Source organism: Melospiza melodia, chromosome 25, assembly GCF_035770615.1.
Source record: "Melospiza melodia melodia isolate bMelMel2 chromosome 25, bMelMel2.pri, whole genome shotgun sequence".
Lineage (NCBI taxonomy): Eukaryota > Metazoa > Chordata > Aves > Passeriformes > Passerellidae > Melospiza > Melospiza melodia.
In genome coordinates this window covers 5,070,153-5,095,185 of record NC_086218.1, presented here as the reverse complement: position 1 = coordinate 5,095,185, position 25,033 = coordinate 5,070,153, and the positions used below count along the sequence as shown (strand labels likewise).

At 59.2% G+C, this 25,033-nt stretch overlaps 1 pseudogene; it reads left to right on the top strand.

Annotated features, from left to right (window-relative positions):
• LOC134429061 (Fc receptor-like protein 2) overlaps window positions 1-25,033 on the top strand; it is a 69,262-nt pseudogene that overhangs the window by 16,994 nt on the left and 27,235 nt on the right.

The following is a 25,033-nucleotide window of genomic DNA, read 5'->3' as shown; positions in this document are numbered from 1 at the left end:
CAGCTGCAGAGGGGACAGGGACAGCTCGGTCCCACTGAGGGACCTCCCCACCTCCTTGTCCTCATGGTAGAATTGCACCCCAGTGACCGACATGTTCTCCCAGCGCCGGCAGCGCAGTGTCACCGTGTCCCCCTCCAGCAGCTCCTGCGCCGGCACCTGCAGCACCAGTCGGGCTGTGGAAGATGGGAGTCTTAGGATACCTGGGGCATTCCATTTTCTCAAAGAACCCACAAACTGGAACATATCCATTGCACCAGCAGTCCCTGAATCCAGAACTGGGGTCCGTCTGCTCTGAGATGATCTGGGATGTCCCCGTGTACAGGTGATGGGCTCTGGTCACACCAGGAGGTGACCCATGGAGCAGAGCCCACCCAGAGCCCTCGGGATCTCCGCAGGTGCCAGGCTGGAGACACCCAAATCCCCCTCACCATCTGAGACTGTCACAGGGGGCTGAGCCCGGTGCCAGGTCTGTCACATGTGTAGGTGCCTCTCTCAGTGACAGTGAACTGATCACGTCTCTCCTGCCTCCAGCGTCGCCCGTCCTTGTACCAGATGGTGGCTGTCCCAAAGCCCTGGCAGGTCAGTGTCACCCGGTCCCACAGCACTGCCGGCCTCCAGGGGGGCTCCACGACAAGCTGGGTGGTCTGAGTGCCTGTGGGTGACAGGGGACACCAGCCTGCCAGGGCCAGTGTGGGGCTGAGAACAGCAGTAAGGGCCATGGCATCCCCTGAGGACTCACCAGCAAGGCCAAGGGCCTGGGCTGGAAGGGAGAAGGGACAGGGCTGGGTGAGGGTGGCATCACAGGGACATTGGCAGGGAGGGACTGGGTGTGGGAGCTGTCCATAAACTGTCATAATGTGGCAAGGACCACTTGGGGACAGACACACACCGGCTAGCCCTTGCTCAGTTAGGACATTGGACACCCGGAAATGGAAACTCAGTAGTGGTTGCAGTGGTCACCCCCACCAGCCCCATGATAGTTCCCCAAATCCCTGTCCTCCCATTATTGTCCCCCCTCTCCTGTCCCCACAGCCCTGGTCACCTCATGCTCTGTCTCTGCGGCCTTTCAGGACCTCAGGGGACCCTGCAGCTCCCCTGTGTCCCCTCCCCACCAGTCTCTGCCTCACCAGGGGCCATCCCCAGCGTGTCAGGCGCATGCCCGGGGCACTCACCCCACAGGAGCAGCGCCACCTTCCCGGCCATCCCAGTGTCCCCAGCCATGTGCACTGGCTGTCACTCGCTGCTGTGGCCACCGCTCCTCTGGCTGGCGGCTCTTCGGATGAAGGGGAAGGAAGCGAGGTCGCATCTCGTCCCCATATGTACGTGGCCCTTGCAGTGGGCAGGGTGGGGACAGGATGGGGCAGGGTGGGGACCTTGTGGGACATGGTGGGGCCAGAATTTGGAGCCTGAGGTGGTGTAGGGAGCCAGGGATGGGTGTCCAGAGGAATGGGGTGCCCCGGGATGGGGTCCCATGGAAATGGGGGTCCCAGTGGATGGATGGACTCAGACTTGGGGATGAAGGTGCCAGAACAATATAGCCTCCTGGGATTTGTGATCATGGGATGGGGGCCAAGGGATGGGGGTGGCAGGGGAAAGGGGAACCCTGTGAGAATGGGGGCCCTGGTGGAATCAATATCCCCAAGGGAATGGGGCTCCCAGGGACTGGAATTACCAGGATGGGGTTCTTCGGGGTCAGAGATTGTGAGGAACTGCAGTCCAGGGAAGGGGTCTTAGGGAAGGAGGGACAAAAGGAAATCAGATTCCCATGATTGGGGTCCCAGAGGAATGGGGGTGTCAGGGATGGGCAGTGGCTGGGGGGGCATGGGGGTCACAGCTCCTTCTCTGGGTGCCTCAGTTTTTGGGGTGACCCGTGGCCAGGTGCTGCCCCCTTGGGATGCTCATTCCTTGTGCAGGTATCACATGGGGGTCCTGGGTAGCTCTGCTTCTGTGCCCTCCCCTGCCCTTGATTTTTTCTTTCTTTATTTCTATTTTTTTCCTTATTTTCCTCACTTTTATGCCATGTCTCCTCAACCCCAGTTCCTGGCTCAGCAATCCCAGAAATCACCTGAGTGGGGAACGCATTGGAGGGAGCCAGGGGAGGGGGATAATTGGGAGTAAGGAGAGCAGGGAGGGATGGGGAGGCTGTGGGGGATGGAGGTGTTGGACTGCGCCCCCTCAACACTTTCACTTTCTTCTTCCTGGACAAAAAGGAAGAGGCTGTTTGTGCTGAGAGTCAGAGGGCAAAGGAAAGCAGTGTCTGTCCTGGGAGGGCACATCCGGGAGGGTCCTGCCCTGTGAGGTCCCTGTTGTGGGGTTGATCTGGGGGAAACCAGTCCGGGAGGTGACACATCCTGGCATGGGAGGGTCCTGTCCAGGGGGTGGCAGTTCCAGAAATGTCCCTGCACATTCCTGGCCGGGTGCCTGTCCCAGGGGTGGCACATCCTGGGGACCCCTGTCAATGCAAGGCTGGGGCCCAGCCATGGCCCAGCCCCACTGCACAGGGATGGCCATTGCCCAGCCCTGCTCTGGCCAGCCCCAGGTTGCAGCCAGCACGTGAGGGTCCCCATTGCCCCCTTGGCTTTGATTCTGGCAGCTTTAGAGCTGCTGCAGAGGTGAGAATTCTGTGGGTGGAAAAGGCCCTGCCTGTGGTTTGCCCAGCTCTGTAAGAAGCACAAACTCCAAAGGGAGATCAAGCAGTGGCTCTGTGAGGTCGTTTGATGGTTTTCAGAGCAGGACTGGCTGGAAACTCCCCATGCAAGGGCAGCTGTGGAGGAACCAGTTCGAAAATGTGACCATTGGTCATTTTGTCCCTCTCGGCAAGGGACTGTGAGAGCCCCAGCACTACTGCAAATTCCACATCAACCTGCTCAACAACCTGACCTGGACCCTCCCTCTTGAACAAAACCTGCAGCCCTTTGGTACCTCCAAGAAAGAATGTTTTTTATCTGGATGTGCACAGCAGAAGAGAGGGGAAACTGTGGCAATATTGAGCAGGGGCTGCACACAAGGGGCTGGGGAGCAGGGGTGTCACAGCAGGAGCAGGGAGTTCCCAAGCAGGGGAATTCAGGGCCGGCTGGAGTGGATTTACCGGGGAATCAGACCCTGAGGCACACCCTGGGTCACCCCGAGCCCGATGGTCCCGCTCACCCAGGACGGTGACATTCAGGGGGTCACTCTCGGCCACACTGTCCCCGTCGCTGACTCGGCACCGGTACTGGCCGCTGTCATTGTCTCCAACACCACCAGGCAGGGGCTGGTGCCCAGCAGTGGTGCCCCCAAGCCCTCCCGGTGCCAGGAGAAGAACAGGGGATCTGTCCCAGCAGCCACCTTACAGCTCAGCATCTGGCAGTGCCCGAGTGCCACCTGTCCCCGGGGAGCTGCGTCCAAAGTGACACCCCCGAGAGATGAACCCCTGCAGGAGGGGGGGGGACAGGAGGGGACAATGAGGGACCTGGGGGGGTCGGGGAGGGGCAGGAGGATCACAGTGAGGGAGAGGAGGCACAGAGATTGGGGGACTTGGAAAAAGGGAGATAGAGGGTTCTGGGAGGGGACACCTGGAGAGGGAGGGGGGCGACACCAGGAAGGGTATGGGGACCCAGGGAGAGGATGGTGTGACCTGAGGAATGTGTGGGGACCTCAGAGAGGGGTGGGGGGATGCAAAGAGGAGTGAAGGGACTTGGTGAGCGATAGGGAGACACGGGCCAGGAATGGAAGACCTGGGGAGGGACCCGGGGCAGGAATGGCAGGACAGAGAAGAGGTGTTGGGGAGGATGGGGGTACACATGTAGGGCTGGGGTACCCGGGGAAAGACCCGAGAAATACTGGGAGAGGCAGAGATGGATCTAGGAAAGGTTGGGGACCACAGGGCAGGTGTCAAGGAGGGCTGAAGGTACATAGGCAGTGCTGGGGTAGCCAAGGAGGCTGTGGGGACTCCCCATGCCCACCCCACACTCAGCAGTGCGCACCATGATACAGAGCCGCCCCCTCAGAGCGCACCTGGCAGCTGGAATTCCCCAAGTGTGAGACCCCCACGGCGGGCACCAGCAGCTGCAGGGACCCCTGTGGGCCCCCCACCACCTGCCCGTCCCGGTAGAACACGTGCAGGAGGAGGGCTTGGGGCTGCTGGGGGCTGGGGCTGCTGAGGCAGCTGAGAGTCAGGGGGGACCCATTGGTGGGCTCAGAGGGACCCTCCAGCACCGGCACTGAGAAGAGCTCTGGGAAGGAGAGGGGAGGTGAGGACTCTGACTTTGAATCTGCTGGGAAGTGGCTTTTGGGGTTGTCAGGAGTTTGGAGTTCCAGCCATGGGGGTGCTGACCATACACTGCCACTGTCACTGGCACCGACTGTGCCCACATTGACATTTCAGCCTCCAGCAAGCCCCTGCAGGTGTAGTGGCCACTGTGGTTCAGCTGCAGAGGGGACAGGGACAGATTGGCCCCATAGCGGGACCTCCCCACCTCCTTGTCCTCATGGTAGAATCGCACTCCGGTCCCACCAGCACCGGCAGCGCAGTGTCACCGTGTCCCCCTCCAGCAGCTCCCGTGCCGGTACCTGCAGCACCAGCCAGTCGGGGTGACATGGGTGTCCTGTAACACTGGGGGTCCCATTTTCATAGGGATCCCCTCACTGGATCACACCCAGCGCACCAGGAGTCCCCAACTCCAACACTGGGATTCCCCCACTCTGGGAGGTCCCTAGAGCAGGGAATGGGCTCTGATCACACGGGAGGTGACCCATGGAGCAGAGCTCACCCAGAGCCCTTGGAGTTCCCGTGAGTGCAAGCCTGGGGAGACCCAAAGTCCCCTCACCGTCTGGGACTGTCAATGGTGGGCTGCACCCACCATTGTGTGCCGGTGCCGGGTCAGTCACACACGTAGGTGCTTTTCACGTGGGCAGTGAAGTGGTCACGCCCCTCCTGCCCCGAGCGCTGCCCATCCTTGTACCAGATGGTGTCATCGATGGTCCCCAAGGCCTGGCAGGTCAGTGTCACCCGGTCCCACGGCACCGCCGGCCTCCAGGGGGGCTCCACGAGGAGCTGGGTGGTCTGGGCACCTGTGGGTGACAGGGAACACCAGCCTGCCAGGGGCAGTGTGGGGCTGGGGAAAGCAGATCCTGTGGGAAAATGTGTCTGGGTGGTCCCCAAAATACATTTGGCAAAGCAGGGGGACATGTCTGTGTCACAGCCACCCGTGCACTGCATCTGTGTGGCACAGACACCTTGGCACCATGGACACTGAGGCCACCCTGGGCTGAGGCATATCTCACCTCATGAGGCATACTCACCCCATGATGCATATCATGGGGACATGGGTAGACATCCTGGGCATGAGGACACCACAAACACTGCTCATGCTGGCCCAGGTCACCCCCACCAGCTCATGATCCCATCCCCACGATCCCATCCCCATGGCTGCATCCTCACTATTCTTGTCCCCTTCTGTCCCTGAATCCCAGTTCCCTTGTCCCTATGCCCAGAGCTCCCTGAGCCTAAAGGTGCCAGTCCCCACATTCCTGTCCCCACATCCCCATCCCCAAAGCCCCTGTTCCTGTCCCCAAAGCCACCCTACGACCCCAGTCCCACCCAGGTCCACTGTGGGTAACATGGACTGGCTCTGCTGGCAGTGGGGACCTCAGGGGACCCCACAGACCCCCTGTGCCCCTCCCCTCTCCATCCCTGGGGTGTCAGGTCCGTGCCTGGGGCACTCACCCCACAGGAGCAGCGCCACCTTCCCGGCCATCCCAGTGTCCCCAGCCATGTGCACTGGCTGTCACTTGCTGCTGTGGCCACCGCTCCCCTGTCTGGCAGCTCTTTGGATGAAGGGGAAGGAAGCGAGGTCAGGTCTCATCCCCGTGTGTAGGTGGCACCTGGTGGGGGCAGGGTGGCCACAAGCTGGGCACAGGCTGTGGGCAGGGTGGGGACAGGATGGGGACAAGCCTGGGTGTGACACAGTGGGACATGGGGTCTCCAGGAGTGGGGGGCTCAGGGTTTTTGGGGATGTGGGGATCGGTATCCAGGGGTATTGGCGGTCCCAGGGATGGGGTCCCTGGGAATGGGGGTGCTGAGGAGGGGGAGACACTGGGAATGGGGGTCCCCAAAACTGAGGGGTCTCGGATGGGAGTGCCAGAGCAATGTGAGTTCCAGGGATTTGGGGTCATGGGGTGGGGATGCTGGGGGAATGGGGGATCCTGTGGGAATGGGGGTCCTGTGAAAATCAAGGTCCTGTGGGAAAGGAATTTTAGGGATGGAATAAAGAGCAGAGGGTTCCTTGAGTATGAGGGCTCCTGGGCCATGGAGATCCTGGGGAATGTGAGTACTGGGATATGGGTTCCACAGAGGGTGGGGACATAAGATATGTGGGTACCCTTGATTTGATTTCCAGGGGAATGGACGAGCCAGGGACGGGCAGTGGGTGGGTGGGCACACAGGTCCCAGCTCCTTCCCTGAGTGTGTCAGATTTTTTGGTGACCCAGAGCCCAGCACAGCCCCCACAAGGTGCCTGCAGCCTGGGCATCATCCTAGACAGATTCTGAGGGGCTCTGGGTGTGTGGAGCTGTCGCCGACCGACACGAAAGAACACACACACCACCGCTTTCAGGTGAAGGGAAAAAAGGGAAAGTTTTATTCTCTGACTCCACTATTTATAGTTTTACAAGAGTGACAGTGGATTGGAAGGTGACAGTGACACCTCTGCAATGCCACAGGTCAAACCAACCATCCATCAACTCTCTCCTCCTCCATAAAGGAATGAAAAAACAATGAGTTGTTTACAGAAAGTGTGTGGGAAAGTTCACTACAAGAATGTCAACATCAGAAGGCTTAGAAAATCCTAGAAAACCAGGGCGACATGGAGCTACTGCAGAGGTGAGAATTCTGTGGAGGAAAAAGGCCTGCCTGTGGTTTGCCCAGCCCTGCAATAAGCACAAAACTACAAAGGCAGTCCAAGCAGTGGGCTCTGCTATGGGAGGGCCTTTGATGGTTTTCAGAGCAGGCCTGGCTGGAAACCCCCCCCGGGAGGGGCAGCTGTGAGGGAACCAGCCTGGAAATGTAGCAATTGATCATTTGTTCCTCTTTGTAAGGGACAGAGAGAACCACAAAACTACTGCACAATCCACAACGTTCTGCTCAACATCCTGACCTGGACCCTCCTTCTTGAACAAAACCTGCAGCCTTCTGGAACCTCATGGAAAGAATGTTTGGGTTCAGGATGTGTCTGCCAGATATGAGGGAAAAGTGTGGAAATACCAAGCAGGGGCTCTGCCCACAGCTGTGCTTGGGTGGTGAGTGACCCTGTCTGGATTCCCAGTGTCCCCAAAGCTCAATCCCTGTCTTCCTCACCTGAGTGAAAGGCTGAGGCTTTGCAGGAATTATGGTGTAAATCCAGCAGAGGTGCTGCTGTGGACCCAAGACCTGCCTGGGATCAGGTGCTGCCTTCCTTCCATTTGGGATCATGGAGAGCAGTCGCGGGTGTTGCGCAGGGCGTGTGCCTGACCCTGTGACACTGCTACGCTGCCAGTGGGCACTGGGATCCAACCTGCTGCCTTGGCGGCTTCTGCCCACTGCCGGTGGTGGTGCCGGGAGCGATTGGTGGCCGTGAGTTTGCAAAAGGAGCGATTTCCCCTCCTCCCTCCCATCTGAGGCTGCCATGGTCCCTGAGGGGATGGAGCTGGACCGGGGCATCCCCTGCTGGCCGGGAGTGCTCTCTGCAGCGTCCCCTGCTGGCCGCGGTTATAACTGCCACAAAAACCCAACAGCGCTGAGTGGGAGGGAAAGTTCTGTGTTTGTGTTGTTTGTTCTGTTGTGGTTTATCAATTTCCCAGTAAAAAGCTGTTATTCATTCTCCAACACTTTGGTATCCCCATAAACTTGGAAATTAAAAGGAGGTTTAGAGATGTGTCGTCTTTCCATTCCAGGAACATTCTCACTTTCCTTGGCAAATATTTCTCATTTAAATGAGTTGCCAACTCCTGGGTTCCAGCAGGGATGCGACAGACACCCCAAGAAGGGACAGGATCAGGGACTTGGGCACCTCATGCTCTGCCTTTTAAGCCAGTTGGGGCACCAAGGGCCCTCTCCTCAGATGGCACTTCTGGTCACCCGACCAATCTGGAGCTGGCTTTGGCAGACCACACTGTCCCCAGTGTGCCACAGCTGACAGACTGATGGAAAGATGGAGCCCTGTCTCACCAAAAGCAAGGCCTGACCCATCCTTGCCACACACAGGTGTTCCAAAATGTCTTCAGACATGGAACTTTTCCTGTCTCTGACACCCTACCATGTACCATGGCCTGAACCCGACTGCCCTGGCAAAAGGGGAGGCTCTGGAACCTTCACCGGGCCTTTGTGACATCCTCGTGTAGGGAACATGGCAGAGGAGGGGTTTGGGACAAGGGACAAGAGAATCCAGAGCCTCCTGAAGGCCACTTTGGCCATCAGAGCAAGGAAGGTCCAGAGCCCTGCCAGGTTCTTCTGGTGGAGGAAACGTGCCAGGGGGACTGTTTGCGGTTTGTTCCTTTTAGTGTTCTTTCTCTGGAAATCGTTCCTTGTGTGACAATTTGGACTCTGAACCTTGTTTCTGTTGTGTTGGTTTTATTATCTCTCCTTGCTGTTTCAGGAAATTGGTCTCTCAGCCCTTTGGGATCCTTGTGCCCCCACAGGGAAGCAGAGGGACAGTTTTATTTGCAGCACACACACGAGTGGGTGCCCATGGGTGGGGACACCCAGTGTCCTACCAGTGTCACAGCACATTCCCGTAGATGTCACCGGGTTCCCGTGGTTGCCCCTGGGTTCCCCTCAGCTCCGTGTAGGTCACCTGGGGATCCTGGAGGGTGGTGGCACAGGGGGACACTGCAAGAGACACGGGCTGTGGGATCTGGGTGGGGTGACACTCATGGGTGATGTGTTTCCCTGCGTGTGTCCCCCCTGTACTCACCCCCTGGCCTGTTGGTGATCATGACGTGGGTGTACAGCACCTCCCCCTCCTCTGGGGGGGCTGGGAGATCCGGGAGGGCCCTGAGGGAATAAAGGGGATGTGGGGGGGGGGGGGATGGGAGGTCTTGGGGGTTTGGGTAAAACAGGAGAGTGTGGTTTGCGCCCCCCACTCACCTTTCCTGGTTCTTCCTGGTGGCTGCAATAGAAGAAGGGGAGGAGTGACTGTGGGGTCCCAGGGCCCTTAACCCTCTCAGGATTCCTGGACCCCTTCAAGACCTCCCAGTATCCCTGAAGCCCCCCAGAATCCATGAGCCTCCCCAGTGTCCCCAGACAACTCACACTCAAGAACCCAAATCCCAGGAGGGACAGAGACTTCCCCAAAAACACCCAGGGCCTTAGAAAGAATCCCCAACATCCCTGCAGGACCATCCAGCACCTCCTAAAACCCTACAAGATCTCTAGCCAAAGTCACAATTGTGGTGCTGTGGGTATTTCCCTATGGTTTCTCCAATTCTGTGGGCCTCTACAGCTCCCTGGAACCCCCATCCCCGCATTGTCACCCACCCACACTGTGCCACCGGTGCCGGGTCACAATGAAAACCACGACCAGGAGCAGGAACAAAAGGGCCCCACCGACCCCTGTGGCCACTGCAAGAAACAGAGGGGGACACATCAGGGTCACCCATCACCCAATGGGTCCTGCACTGCCTGGTGATCTCACTTGTGTCACCCCACCTGTGACCCAGGATGAGCCAGGTGTCACCTCCAGGGCCAGCTCTGGGCTGTGTGCCCGGAACACGTGGTGCCCGTCCTGTCCCAGCTGGTTGGTGGCCACGCACTGGTAGGTGCCCGAATGTCCCACATCGATGTCCCTGAGCTCCAGGAGGGGACCCCAGGCAACCTGCTGCCCATTGTGCACCCAGGTGAAGGTGACAGGGGCTGAGCCCACCTGCACTGAGCAGCGCAGGGTCATGTTGTCACCTGCACGCACCTGGTGTGTCAGGGGACGATGGCTGATTGTGGCATTGGCCACGGGCACTGTGGGGACAGAGACGGTGCTGGCACCTGGTGATGTGGAATGGGGTTGCTGTGGGTGGGGTCACCCCCAGCCCGAGGGTCCCACTCACCCAGGACGGTGACATTCAGGGGGTCACTCTCGGCCACGCTGTTCCCGTCACTGACCCGGCACCGGTACTGGCCGCTGTCATTGTCCCCAATGTGGCGCAGCTCCATGTGGGGGCCGGTGCCCAGCAGTGCCCCTGAGCCCTCCCGGTGCCAGGAGAAGGACAGGGGACCTGTCCCTGTGGCCACGGCACAGCTCAGAACCAGGCTGTCCCCGAGTGCCACCTGTCCCCCAGGGGGCTGCGCTGACAGGGACACCCCCGAGGGCGGGACCCCTGCGGGAGAGTGGGACACCAGGGGACAGTGAGGGACCCGGGGGGTGTCAAGGAGGGGCAGGGGAATTCCAGTGAGGGAGAGGGGGTGCCGAGATTGGGGGAGGGGGGCTTAGAAAGGAACCCCGAGGGATGATAAGGGGGTCAGGGAGGGAACACCTGGAGAGGGAGGTGGGCAACACCAGGAAGGGTACGGGGACCATGGGAGGGGATGGTGAGACTTGGGCAATGTGCAGAGACCTCAGAGAGGGGTGGAGGGACCCAGGGATGGGGGAGGGGACCCAACGAAGGATGGAGGGAAACACAAGCCAGGAATGGGGGACCTTAGGAGCAACCCGGGGCAGGGATGGCAGGACACAGAAAATGCACCAGGGAAGGATGGGGGTACCCATGTACGGGCTGGGGGTCCCGAGGAGAGACCCGAGAAAGGATGAGGGGGGGGCAGGGAGGGATCTGGAAAAGGTTGGGTGCCCCAGAGGCGGCGTCAGGGAGGGCTGGAGGGTGCCAAGCAGTATAAGGGACCCGAGGCATCTGTGGGGGCTCCCCATGCCCATCCCCACACTCACTGCACACCGTGATGCGGAGCCGGTTGCTGCTCTTCCGCACGGACTCCCCCTGGGAGTGCACCTCACAGGCATAATTCCCCGAGTGGAAGACCCTCACAGTGGGCAGCAGCAGCTGCGGGGACTCCTGTGGGCCCCCCACCACCTGCCCATCCCGGTAGAACACGTGCAGGAGTGGGGCTCGGGGCCGCAGGGGGCTGGGGGTGCTGAGGCAGCTGACAGTCAGGTGGGACCCCTCAGTGAGCTCGCGGGCACCCTCCAGCTCTGGGACCGAGAAGAGGTCTGGGAAGGAGAGGAGAGGTGAGGACTGTGAGTCTGAGTGCACTGGGAAGTGGCTTTGGGGTTGTCAAGATATTGGAGTTGCAGCCGTGTGGGTGCTCACCTTGCACTGTCACTGTCACTGCTGCTGACCGTGACTGCCAGGACCCCACCAAGCCCTCACATCTGTAGCGGCCGCTGTGGTGCAGCTGCAGAGGTGAAAGGGACAGCTTGGTCCTCCTGTGGGACCCCCTGATTTCCTTCTCATCCCGGTAAAATCGCACCCTGGTGAGATGGTTTTCCTGCCGGCACCGGCAGTGCAGTGTCAAGGTGTCTCCCTCCAGCAGTGCCTGTGCTGGCACCTGCAGCACCAGTGGGTCTGTGGGACAGGAAGGTCACATCTCACTGATGAGACTGGTCTGGGGTGGGTGCCCATAGCACTGGGGACATCTGGGTGCTCTGGGGTGCTCTGGGGTGCACTGGGATGTCCCTGTGTGCAGGGCACTGGCTCTTGTCACACGAGGGGTGTGAGGCCATCCAAGGAATGGAGCCCACCCTTAACGCTCTGGGGCCCCCATGATCATTAAAAGTCTCCCCTCACCATCTAAGACTGTCACGGGGGGGCTGCGCCCAGTGCCAGGTCTGTCACGTGTAGGTGCCACTCTTGGTGACAGTGAGGCGGTCCTGTCCCTTCTGCCACCAACACTGACTGTCCTTGTACCAGGTGGTGGCACCGGCAGTCCCCGAGCCCTGGCAGGTCAGTGTCACCCGGTCCCAAAGCACCGCTGGCCTCCAGGGGGGCTCCACCAGGACCTGGGTGGTCTGGGCTCCTGCGGGTGACAGGGGACACCAGCCTGCCAGGGCCAGTGTGGGGCTGGGGACAGCGGGGTGGGGACATGGCATCCCCTGAGGACTCACCAGCAAGGCCGAGGCTCTGGACTGGAAGGGAGAAGGGACAGGGCTCAGTGGGGGTGTCACCATGGGGACAGAGGCACATGGGGTATGGTGGCTGTCCCCAAAATGTCCCCGTGGGGACAGATGCTCTTGCGGGAAAGTGTGTGGTGGTCCCCAAAAGTCTGGACAGGCAGGGGGACATGTCTGTGTCACAGCCACCCGTGTACCACATCCCTGTGGCACAGACACTTTGGGAACAGGGACGCCGAGGCCACCTTGGGCTGAGGCAGAACATGGGGACAGTGTGGACACTCTGGGCATGAGGACACCACAGACACAGCCCATGCTGGGCCAGGTCACCCCCACCAGCTCATGATCCCATCCCCATGATCCCATCCCCATGGCCACATCCTCACCGTCCTTGTCCCTGCATCCCAGTTCCCTCGTCCCTATCCCCGGAGCTGCCTGAGCCCAAAGGTGCCAGTCCCCACATTCCTGTCCCCACATCCCCATCCCCAAATTCCTGCCCCTGTTCCTGTCCCCAAAGCCACCCTACATCCCCGGACACACCCAGTTCCACTGTGGGTAACATGGACTTGCTCTGCTGGCATTGGGGACCTCAGGGGACCCCACAGACCCCGGTGCCCCCTTCCTTCCTGATCGCCAGGGTATCATGCCTTTGCCCGGGGCACTCACCCCACAGGAGCAGCGCCACCTTCCCCGCCATCCCGGTGTCCCCAGCCATGTGCACTGGCTGTCACTCGCTGCTGTGGCCACCGCTCCCCTGGATGGCGGATCTTCGGATGAAGGGGAAGGAAGCGAGGTCAGGTCTCGACCTCATGCGTAGCTGGCCCTTGGTGGGGGCAGGGTGGGGACAGGCTGGGGACACGGGTGGGTGGGACAAAATGGGTCATGGTGTTCCCAGGAGTTGGGAATTTGGTGGTTTTGGGGAGGCAGGAATGGGGTCACTGGTAAATGGGGTCCTGAGGAGGGGGGATATCCGGCAATGGGGGTGCCATTGGAATGGGCGTCTCCATACCTGGGGGGACTCAGGGATGGGAGTCCCAGGGGAATGTGGGCTCCAAGGATTTGAGTTCATGCGATGGGAGAATGGTGGGTCCTAGGAAGATTTCATGGGATGGAATGAAGGAGAAGGGGTTCTTTGGGAATGGGGTGCTGGGCCATGGAGTTGCTAGGGAATGTCAGTGTTGGGATGGGGGCTGCAGAGAGAGTGGGACATAAGGAATGGAGGTCCCATGTTTCCGTTCCCGGGGGAATGGGGGTGCCAGGGATGGGCAGTGGCTGGGTGAGCCCATGGGTTGCAGCTCCTTCCCTGGGTGCTTCAGATTTTGGGGTGACCCAGAGCCAGCACAAGCCCCACATGGTGCTGGTGTCCATGGTGTCACCCCAGACAGATTCTGAGCTTCTCTGGGTCTGTGTCCCCCATCCTTCAGCGATTTTCCCCTCTCTTTATTCCATTTCCATAATTTTACCCCTCAATTTCACAACTCCCCAGTTTGTGCCTTGATGGTCCTTGGGGGCACCTGGAGCAGGGAACAGGCTGGGGGAAGTAGGGGTGAGGGGTCTTCAGGTAGGGCTGGGGAGGCTGTGGGGGATGGGGGAGTACAGCTTTTACCCCCCAACACTTTCACTTTCTGTCTCCTGCAGAAGAAGGAAAAGGCCATTTGACACCTTTCTCACATGGGGGGGAAGGGTTCTGTCCTTAGGGGGCACATCCAGGGGCCTCCTGTCCTGGGGGTATGCTGTCCCATGGGGGAACACATGCTGGGGAAGAGGGTCCTGTCCTGGAGCTTGGCAGCTTCGGAAGGGTCCAGACTTCTCCATTCTTGCCCGTCCCCTGCAGGATCTGAGCCAGCAAGAGCAGCTGGGGAATGGAACCCTGAGGAGGAAGGAGCTCCCAAACTCCTGCTCCTTGAAGCAGTGGCCATCCAAGGGTGGGGCCCAGCCATGGCCCAGTCCCACTGCACAGGGATGGCCATTGCCCAGCCCTGCTCTGGCCAGCCCCAGGTGGCAGCCAGGACCTGAGTGTCCCCATTGTCCCCTTGGCTTTGATTCTGGCAGCTTTAGAGCTGCAGCAGAGGTGAGAATTCTGTGTGGGCAGAAAAGGCCCGCCTGTGGTTTGGTCAGCTCTGCAAGAAGCACAAAACCCAAAGAGAGCTCAAGCAGTGTCTCTGTGAGGGCCTTTGATGGTTTTCAGAGCAGGGCTGGCTGGAAAACCCCCACTGCAGGGGCAGCTGTGGGGGAACCAGCCTGGAAATGCAGCAATTGATCATTTGTTCCTCTTGGTAAAGGACAGAGAGAACCACAAAACTAGTGCAAATTGCACAACAATATGCCAACAACCTTCCTGGGATCCTCCTTCTTGAACAAAATCTGGAGCCTTGAGGCACCTCATGGAAAGAATGCTTGGATTCCGACTTTGCCCACAAAAATAGAGAGAAAAGTGTGGATGTATCGGTCAGTGGCTCTACCCATGGCCATGGTGGGGCTCGGTGGAGTGATCCTGTGTGGATTCCAGGTGGCCCCAAAGCTGCTCCATCCTTGCCCTCCTCACCTGAGTGAAAGGCTGAGGGTTTGCAGGAATTGTGGTGTAAAGCCACCAGAGGTGCTGCTGTGCACTCAAAACCTGCCTGGGGTCAGGTGCTGCCTTCCTTCCATTGGGGATCATGGAGAGCGGTCATGGGTGTTGTGAAGGGCATGGGTCTGGCCCCGGGACTCTGCCAGTGGGCACTGGGATCCAACCTGCTGCCTTAGTGGCTTCTGCCCACTGCCGGTGGTGGTGCTGGGACCGATTGGTGCCCGTGAGTTTGCAAAAGGAGCGATTTCCCCTCCTCCCTCCCGTCCAAGGCCGCCATGGCCCCTGAGGGGATGGAGCTGAACCGGGCCGCCCCCTGCTGGCCGGGAGTGCTCCCTTCCGCGCCCCCCGCTGGCCACGGTTATAACTGCCACAAAAACCAACAGCGCTGAGCGGGAGGGAAAGTTCTGGGTTTGTGTTGTTCATTCTGTTGTTCATTCTGTTCTATTCTGCTTTATAAATTCCAGAGTAAGGAGCTGTTATTCCTTTCCTTGCACTATTGCCTTGAAGCCCCATGATTTTTGAAATTTAAAAAATTTTAGAGATAGGTTTTCTTTCTATTCCAGGAATGCTTCCAATTTCCTTTGAAGCTATTTTTCATTTAAATTAGTTGTCAAATCCTTACTTCCAGACTGGATGGGACAGACACCTTTAGAGCAGGCATGGTCAGGGACTTGGCCACCTTTTAAGTCAGCTGGGCCACCAAGGGCCCTTTAACCAAATGGCACTTCTGGTCATGTGATTGCTCAGGAGATGGCTTTGTCAGAGGGCACACTGGCCCCAGTGTGCCATGGCTGACAGACTGGTGGACAGAGAGGGCCCTCTCTCGCCAAAAGCAGGGACTGGCCCACCCCTGCCACACACAGGTGTTGCAAAATGTCTCCAGATATTAAACTTTTCCTGTCTCTGACAACCCAACCTGTGCCATGGCCTGATCCCAACTGCCCTGTTAAAGGCAGAGTCTCATCAACACCAACAGCGCCTTTGTGCCATCATCTTGTGGGAAACAGGGCAGAGGAGGTATTTGGGACAAGAGAATCCAGAGCCTCCTGAAGGCCACTTTGCCAATCAGAGCAAGGAAGGTCCAGGGCCTTGCCAGGTTCCTCTTGTGGAGGAAACATGCTGGGGACAGTGTCTGGGATTTGTTCCTTTTTAGTGGCTTTCCCTGAAAATCGTTCCTTGTGTGACAATCTATACTCTCAACAAGGTAGCTGTTGCTGTTGGTTTTATTCTCTCTCATTGCTGTTGGGATCTTTGTGCCTCCATGGGGAGTGGTAGGGGCAGTTTATTCTGACAGCACACACATGAGTGTGTGCCCATGGGTGGGGACCCCCAGTGCCCCCCAGTTCCCCCCAGTGTCACAGCACATTCCCATAGATGTCACTGGGTTCCTGCAGTCGCCCCTGGGGTCCCCACAGCTCTGCGTAAGTCACCTGGGGATCCTGGAGGGTGGTGGCATGGGGGGACGCTGCGAGAGACACGGGCTGTGGGATCTGGGTGGGGGACACTCGTGGGTGACGTGTCCCACTGCTTGTGTCCCCCCTGTACTCAACCCCTGCCCTCTTGGTGACTATGATGTGTGTGTACAGCACCTCCCCCTCCTCTGGGGGGGTCAGGGGATCTGGGGGGGCCCTGAGGGAACACAGGGGATGTGGGGAAGGGAATGGGAGGGTTTGGGAGATTGGGATATAAAAAAGAGAGTGTGGTTTGATCCCCCCACTCACCTTTCCTGCTGCTTCCTGGCAGCTGCAGAGGAAAGAGGGGCGGGGTGACTGTGGGGTCCCCAGGGCTCTAAATCCTCTCAGGATTCCCAAACTCCCATGGGACCCTCGATTTCTCACAGGACCCCCAAGCTTCTCTGAAGCCCTCAAGAATTCATGAACCTCCCCAGCGCCCCCGACAAACTCAGCCTCGAGAACCCAAAGCCCGGATGGGACAGAGACCCCCAGACATGCCCAGGGCCCCTGAAAGAACCCCCAACATCCCTGCAGGACCCTCCAGTGTCCCCCCAAACCTTTCAGGACCCCCAGGCAAGGTCACATCTCTGGGGCTGTGGGTGCTGCCCTATCGTTCCCCAACTCTGGGGGCCTCTACAGCTCCCTGGGAGCCCTGTCCCCCCATTGTCACCCACCCACACGGTGCCACTGGTACCAGGCCACAATGACACCCACAAGCAGGAGCAGGATGAAGAGGGCCCCACTGACCCCTGCGGCCACTGCAAGAAACAGACTCTGATGTGTCCCCCATTCCCCCATGGGTCCTGCATTCCTGGTGACCTTGTGTGATCCACCTGTCTCCCTGTAACACTGTGTTTTCACCGTCAATTCCAGCTCAGGGCTGAGTGCCCGGAACACGCGGTGCCCGTCCTGTCCCAGCTGGTTGGTGGCCACGCACTGGTAGGTTCCCAAATGTCCCACATCGATGTCCCTGAGCTCCAGGAGGGGACTCTGGGCCACCTCCTGCCCGTTGTGCAGCCAGGTGAAGGTGACAGGGGCTGAGCCCACCTGCACCGAGCAGCGCAGGGTCACATTGTCACCTGGGTGCACCTGGTGTGACAGGGGACCAGGGGTGATGGTGGCATTGGCCACGGGCACTGTGGGGACACAGACAGGGTTGAGGCCATAGGGAGAGGTTGGCAGCCAGTGAGGGGGGATAGGGACAATGGGGAGGGGGGTGATGGGGAATGTTGGGGATAGGGTCACATCAGGGATGGGTGAGGGGACTGAGGCAAAGGTGGGGGCACACAAGAAAGGGGATCATGGACGTCCCCAGCCATGGAACCCGAGGCATCTCTGGGGGCTCCCCATGCCCATCCCCGCACTCACTGTGCACAGTGACGTGGAGCCGGGCGCTGCTCTTCTGCATGGCCCCACCCTTGGAGTGCACATGGCAGCTGTAATTCCCATAGTGGGAGACCCCCACGGTGGGCACCAGCAGCTGCAGGGATCCCTGCAGGCCCCCCATCACCTTCCTGTCCCTATAGAACACATGCAGGAGGGGGGCTTGGGGCCGCAGGGGGCTGGGGGTACTGAGGCAGCTGAGAGTCAGGGGGGACCCCTCAGTGGGCTGGGAGGCCCCCCCCAGCGCTGGGACCATGAAGAGCTCAGGGAAGGAGAGGGGAGGTGAGGACTGTGACTCTGAGTCCATTGGGAAGTGGCTTTGGGGGTGTCAGAAGATTGAAGTTGCAGCCGTGGGGGTGCTCACCACGCACTGTCACTGTCACTGGTGCCGACTGTGCCCACGGTGACACTTTGGAGTCCACCCAGCCCCTGCAACTGTGGGGGCCACTGTGGTGCAGCTGCAGGGGGGACAGTGACAGCTCCATCCCATTGAGGGACCTCCCCACCTCCTTGTCCCAGTGGTAGAATTGCACTCCAGTGACCGGCATGTCCCGCCAGCGCCGGTGTCACTGTACACCCCTTCAGCAGCTCTCACGACGACACCTGCAGAACCAACCGGGCTGCCAGACACGGGGGTCCTGTCACACCGGGGGTCCCATTTTCATGGGGATCCCCCCATGGGATCACACTCAGAGCACCAGGGATGTCCAATTCCAACATGGGTTCCCCCACACTGGGATGATCTGGGATGCTCACCATGCACTGTCCCTGTCACCGGTGCGGACTCCTCCCACTCCAAATATCCCACCTGGCCCTTGCAGTTTTATCGGCCACCGTGGTTCAGCTGCAGAGGGGAGAGGGACAGCTCAGTCCCATTGTGGAGCCCTTCCAGTTCCTTCCCCTCACGGTAGAAAGACACTGAGGTGACCGGGTTGTTCCATTGACCCCGGCAGCGCAGTGTCACCGTATCCCCCTCCAGTAGTGCCCGTGCTGGCACCTGTAGCACCAGGCAGTCTGGGGGACAGAGAGGGCCTCTCAGACCTGATGGCACTGGGATCTCCCTATTGTGTCATAACCAGTGCATCAGGGGTTCCTAATTACCACATATTTTACCCAACTCTGGGATGGCCTGGGATGTCCCCAGAGCAGGGGACAGGCTCTGGTCACACAGGAGGTGACCCATGGAGCAGAGCACACCCAGAGCCCTTGAGGTCTCTGTGGGTGCCAGGCTGGAGACACCCAAACCCTACTCACCGTCTAAGAAGTTCACAGGTGGGCTGAGCCCAGTGCCGGGACTGTCACACCTGTAGGTGCCACTCTGGCTGACAGTGACGTGGTCCTGTCCCTGCTGCCCCCAGCGCCGCCCATCCTTGTACCAGGTGATGGCTTTGGCAGTCCCCAAGCCCTGGCAGGGCAGTGTCACCCAGTCCCGTAGCACTGCCGGCCTCCAGGGGGGCTCCACCAGGAGCTGGGTGGTCTGGGCACCTGTGGGTGACAGGGGACACCAGCCTGCCAAGCCCAATGTGGGGCTGGGGACAGCGAGGTCGGGCCATGGCATCCCCTGAGGACTCACCAGCGAGGCCGAGGGTCTGGGCTGGAAGGGAGAAGGGACAAGGCTCAGTGGGGATGGCACCATGGGGACAGCATTTCTTGCGGGAAAGTGTGTGTGGGTGGTTTCCAAACAATTTTGAGTGGAGGGGGACATGCATGTGTCACAACAACCTGTGCCCCACATCCCTGTGGCACAGACATCTTGGGAACAGGGACACTGAGGCCACCCTGGACTGAGGCAGAACATGGGGACACTGTGGACACCCTGGGCACAAGGACTCCACAGACACATCCCATGCTGGCCCAGGTCACCCCCACCAGCTCATGATCCCATCCCCATGATCCCATTCCCATGGCCACATCCTCACTGTTCTTGTCCCCTTCTGTCCCTGCATCCCAGTTCCCTTGTCCCTAACCCCGGAGCTGCCTGAGCCCAAAGGTGCCAGTCCCCACATTCCTGTCCCCCCATCCCCATCCCCAAATTCCTTCCTCGCTGTTCCTGTCCCCAAAGGCACCCTATATCCCTAGTTCCACCCAGGTCTGTGTGTAACATGGACTGGCACTGCTGGCTTTGGGGACTGCAAGGCACCCCATAGGCCCCCTGTTCCCCTCCCCTCCCTATACCTGGGGTATCATGCCTGTGCCTGGGGCACTCACCCCACAGGAGCAGCGCCACCTTCCCGGCCATCCCGGTGTCCCCAGCCATGTGCACTGGCTGTCACTCCCTGCTGTGGCCACCACTCCCCTGGCTGGCGGCTCTTCGGATGAAGGGGAAGGTATGGAGGTCACATCTCAACCTTATGTGTAGGTGGCCCTTGGTGGGGGCAGAGTGGGGACAGGCTGGGGACACGGCGGGGACCATGCTGCGTAGTCTGAGGACATTATGGGGGATGGTGTTGCCAGGAGTGGGGGGCTCAGTGGATGTGGGGAACCAAGGATGGGTGTCCAGGAGAATAGGGCGCCAGGGGAATTGGGTCTCCATGCCTGGGTGTTTCCAGGGCTGGAGGTGGTGTGGAAACATGTTTCCTAGGGATTTGGGGTCATGGCATGTGGGTACCAGGGTTTGGGGTTCAGAGGGAAAAGGAGATCCTCAGGAACAGGGGTTCTGGGGGAAGAAGTAGCGCATGGGATTTGTGATCATGGGATGGGGACCAAGGAATGGGGGTGCCAGGGGAAAGGATAACCCTGTGAGAATGGGGGCCCTGGTGGAGTCAATGTGCCCAAGGGAATGAGGCTCCCAGGGACTGGAATTACCAGGATGGGGTTCTTTGGGGTAGGAGATTGTGAGGAACTGCAGTCTAGGGAAGGGGTCTTCAGGGACAAGAGACCAAGGCAATGGGGATCCCATGGTTGGGTTCCCAGGAGAATGGGGGTGCCAGGGATGGGCAATGTCTGGGTGGGCACAGGGATCAAAGCTGCTTCCGGGATTGCCTCAGATTTTGGGGTGACTCAGAACCCAGCACATTCCCCACAGTGATCATGGCCAGGGGGGCAACCAAAGGTTGTCCTGGGAGGTTCTCAATCTCTGCCCCACACATTCCTGGGCTTTTTCCTGTCACTCCCATTTCGTGGCTCAGCGACCTCAGCAAACATGTGCTGACCATTTGGCTGAGACAAAATTACACATCCGTAGAATAAAGGCAAGAATCTTTTCCCATACCATTATTTTCCCAATACAAAATAAATCAAACTCACAAGGTAAAAAATTAGCTGGTTTATAGAATATTTTGAATCATTGCTTTCCCAACAAGTCACTCACAATGAAAACACAAACAAATCACAAAGAAATGAGATTTTTTTTTCTCCCTGTAGGAGCCCCTTGCTGCATCCAACAGCAGCATTTGCTTGTGGATACCACAGAGTGCGTGGAATCTCCCTGAGTATCCAACAGCACCACGGGATTGTTCCCTGCCTGCTTGGCAGTAACCCAGCCCTTAAGGAAGCCTTTTGTTGAGCTGTATTTAGGAATTATCCCAGTTTATCTCATTCCCACCCTGAAACTTGAATGACTTCCCATGGATTCAGCTGACAAAAGGGGAGAAGCTCTGCCCATTCTTGGGACAGTGTACAGGAATCTGTGGAAATGCCCCTGTGTGCCTCAGGGTCAGATTCCCTGGTAAATCCACTCCAGCCTGCCCTGAATTCCCCTTGCCTGGACACTGCCTGCTCCTGCTGTGACACGACTGTTCCCCAGCTCCTCGTGTGCAACCCCTGCTCAATATTTCCACACTTTCTCCTCTCTGCTGGTGTGCACATCCAGAATGCAAACATTCTTTCTTGGAGGTCCCAAAGGGCTGCAGGTTTTCTTCAAGAAGGAGGGTCCAGGTCAGGTTGTTGAGCAGATTGTTGTTGTCTTTGCAGTAGCTCTGGGGCTCTCTCAGTCCCTTGCTGAGAGGGAAAAAATGATCAATTGCCACATTTCTGGACTGGTTGCCACACAGCTGCCCTTGCATGAGTGTTTCCAGCCAGTCCTGCTCTGACAACCATCAAAGGCCCTCACAGATCTTGTTTGATCTCTATTTGGGTTTTGTGCTTCTTGCAGGGCTGAGCAAACCACAGGCAGGCCTTTGTCTACCACAGAATTCTCACCTCTGCAGCAGCTCTAAAGCTGCCAGAATCAAAGCCAAGGGGCCAGGGGGGACCCTCAGGTGCTGGCTGCCACCTGGGGCTGGGCAGAGCAGGGCTGGGCAATGGCCATCCCTGTGCAGTGGGGCTGGGCCATGGCTGGGCCCCATCTTTGCATTGACAAGGGTCCCCAGGATGTGCCACCCCTGGGACAGGCACCCAGCCAGGAATGTGCAGGGACATTTCTGGAACTGCCACACCAGGAACAGGACACCCCATGCCAGGTTGTGTCACTCCCTTGACTGGTTTCCCCCAGGTCATCCCCACAACAGGGACCTCACAGAGCAGGGCCCTCCCGGATGTGCCCTCCCAGGACAGACACTGCCTCCCTTTGCCCTCTGACTCTCAGCACAAACAGCCTCTTCCTTTTTGTCTAGGAAAAAGAAAGTGAAAGTGTTGAGGGGGCGCAGCCCAACACCTCCATCCCCCACAGCCTCCCCATCCTTCCCTGCAATCTTTGCTCCCAATTATCCCCCTCCCCTGGCTCCCTCCAATGCGTTCCCGGCTCAGGTGCTTCCTGGGATTGCTGAGCCAGGAACTGGGGTTCAGGGGACATGGCATAAAAGTGAGGAAAATAAGGAAGAAAACAGAAATAAAGAAAGAAAAATTCAAGGGCAGGGTAGGGCACAGAAGCAGAGCTACCCAGGACCCCCATGTGATACCTGCACAAGGAATGAGCATCCCAAGGGGGCAGCACCTGGCCACGGGTCACCCCAAAAACTGAGGCATCCAGGGAAGGAGCTGTGACCCCCATGCCCCCCCAGCCACTGCCCATCCCTGGCACCCCTATTCAGTTGGGACCCCAATCATGGGAATCTGATTTCCTTTTGTCCCTCCTTCCCTAGAACCCCTTCCCTGGACTGCAGTTCCTCATGATCTCCTACCCCAAAGAACCCCATCCTGGTAATTCCAGTCCCTGGGAGCCCCATTCCCTTGGGGACATTGATTCCACCAGGGCCCCCATTCTCACAGGGTTCCCCTTTCCCCTAGCACCTCCATCCCTTGGCCCCCATCCCATGATCACAAATCCCTGGAGGCTATGTTGTTCTGGCACCCTCATTCCCAAGTCTGAGTCCATCCATCCACTGGGACCCCCATTCCCATGGGACCCCATCCCTGGTTACACCATTCCTCTGGACACCTATTTCTGGCTCCCTACACCACCTCAGGCTCCAAATTCTGTCCCCACCATGTCCAACCATCACCCCCATGTCCCACAAGGTCCCCACCCTGCCCCCATCCTGTCCCCAGCCTGCCCCCCCCCCCAAGGGCCACCTACATGTGGGGACGGACGTGACCTCGCTTCCTTCCCCTTCATCCGAAGAGCCGCCAGCCAGGGGAGCGGTGGCCACAGCAGCGAGTGACAGCCAGTGCACATGGCTGGGGACACCGGGATGGCCCGGAAGATGGCACTGCTCCTGTGGGGTGAGTGCCCTGGGCACGGGCCTGACACCCTGGGGATGGGCCCTGGTGAGGCAGAGACTGGTGGGGAGGGGGCATAAGGGGGCTGCAGGGTCCCCTGAGGTCCCAAAAGGCCGCAGAGCCAGAGCATGAGGTGACCAGGGCTGTGGAGACAGGAGAGGGGGGACAATAACGGGGGGACAGGGATTTGGGGAACTATCTTGGGGCTGGTGGGGGTGACCACTGCTACCACTACTGAGTTTCCATTTCTGGGTGTCCAGTGTGTCCCCATATCCTAACTGTGCAAGGGCTAGCCAGTGTGTCTCTGTCCCCAAGGGGTCCTTGCCACACTATGACAGTTTATGGACAGCCCCCACACCCAGTCCCTCACTTTCAATGTCCCTGTGATGCCACCCTCATCCAGCCCTGTCCCTTCTCCCTTCCAGCCCAGACCCTCGGCCTCACTGGTGAGTCCTCGGGGGATGCCATGGCCCCACCCCGCTGTCCCCAGCCCCACATTGTCCCTGGCAGGCTGGTGTCCCCTGTCACCCACAGGTGCCCAGACCACCCAGCTCCTGGTGGAACCCCCCTGGAGGCCAGCGGTGCTGTGGGACCGGGTGACATTGACCTGCCAGGGCTTGGGGACTGCCCGTGCCACCATCTGGTACAAGGATGGGCAGCGCTGGGGGCAGCAGGGACCAGACCACTTCACTGTCACCGAGAGTGGCACCTACACGTGTGACAGACCTGGCACCGGGCTCAGCCCCCCCATGAAAGTCTCAAATGGTGAGAGGGGTTTGGTTGTCTCCAGCCTCGCTCCTGCAGGGACCTCAAGGTCTCTGGGTGTGCTCTGCTCCATGGGTCCCCTCCTGGTGTGACCAGAGCCCATCCCTGTACACGGGGATATCCCAGAGCATCTCAGAGTGGAGGGATCCCAGTTCTGGATTCAGGGAACCCTGCTGCACTGGATGTGTTCCAGTTCGAGGGTCCTTGAGAAAATTGAATGCCTGAGAAATTGAATGCCTGAGAAATGAGAAAATAGGTGTCCTAAGACTCCCATGTTCCACAGCCCGACTGGTGCTGCAGGTGCCGGCACAGGAGCTGCTGGAGGGGGACACGGTGACACTGCGCTGCCGGCGCTGGGAGAATATGTCGGTCACTGGGGTGCAATTCTACCATGGGGACAAGGAGGTGGAGAGGTCCCTCAGTGGGACCGAGTTGTCCCTGTCCCCTCTGCAGCTGAACCACAGCGGCCGCTACAGCTGCAGGGGCCGGGTGGACTCCAAGGTGGCACTGTGGGCGCACTCGGCTTCAGTGACAGTGACAGTGCACGGTGAGCATCCCACAGCCACCACCCTGACACCCTCACAGTCCCTCCCCAGGGATTCAGGCTCACAAATCTCCCTCCCCTCTCCTTCCCAGAGCTCTTCTCAGTGCCGGTGCTGGAGGGTCCCCCTTATCTTATTGTGGGATCCCCCCTGACTCTCAGCTGCCTCAGCACCCCCAGCCCCCTGCGGCCCCGAGCCCCCCTCCTGCACGTGTTCTACTGGGACAGGCAGGTGGTGGGGGGCCCGCAGGGGTCCCCGCAGCTGCTGGTGCCCACCGTGGGTGTGTCGCACTCGGGGAATTACAGCTGTGACGTGCAATCCGAGGGGGGGGCCGTGCGGAAGAGCAGCAACAGGCTCCGCGTCACGGTGTGCAGTGAGTGTGGAGATGGACACGGGGAGCCCCCACAGCTTGCTCAGGCTGCCCCGTCTGGGGATCCCCATAACTACCCGGGTCCCCTATCCTTTCCTGGGTACCTCACCAGATCCGCCAGCCCTATGTGGGTACCCCCATCTTTCTGCTAATCTTTTTCCACATCCCCTCATTCCTGCTGGGGCCACCCTCTGTGTCCCCCCATTCCTCACTGGGATCCCTTCATCTGTCCCTGATTCAACCTCAGCCCTCTCTGATCTCCCTCCAGGGTCCTCAAGTCTCAC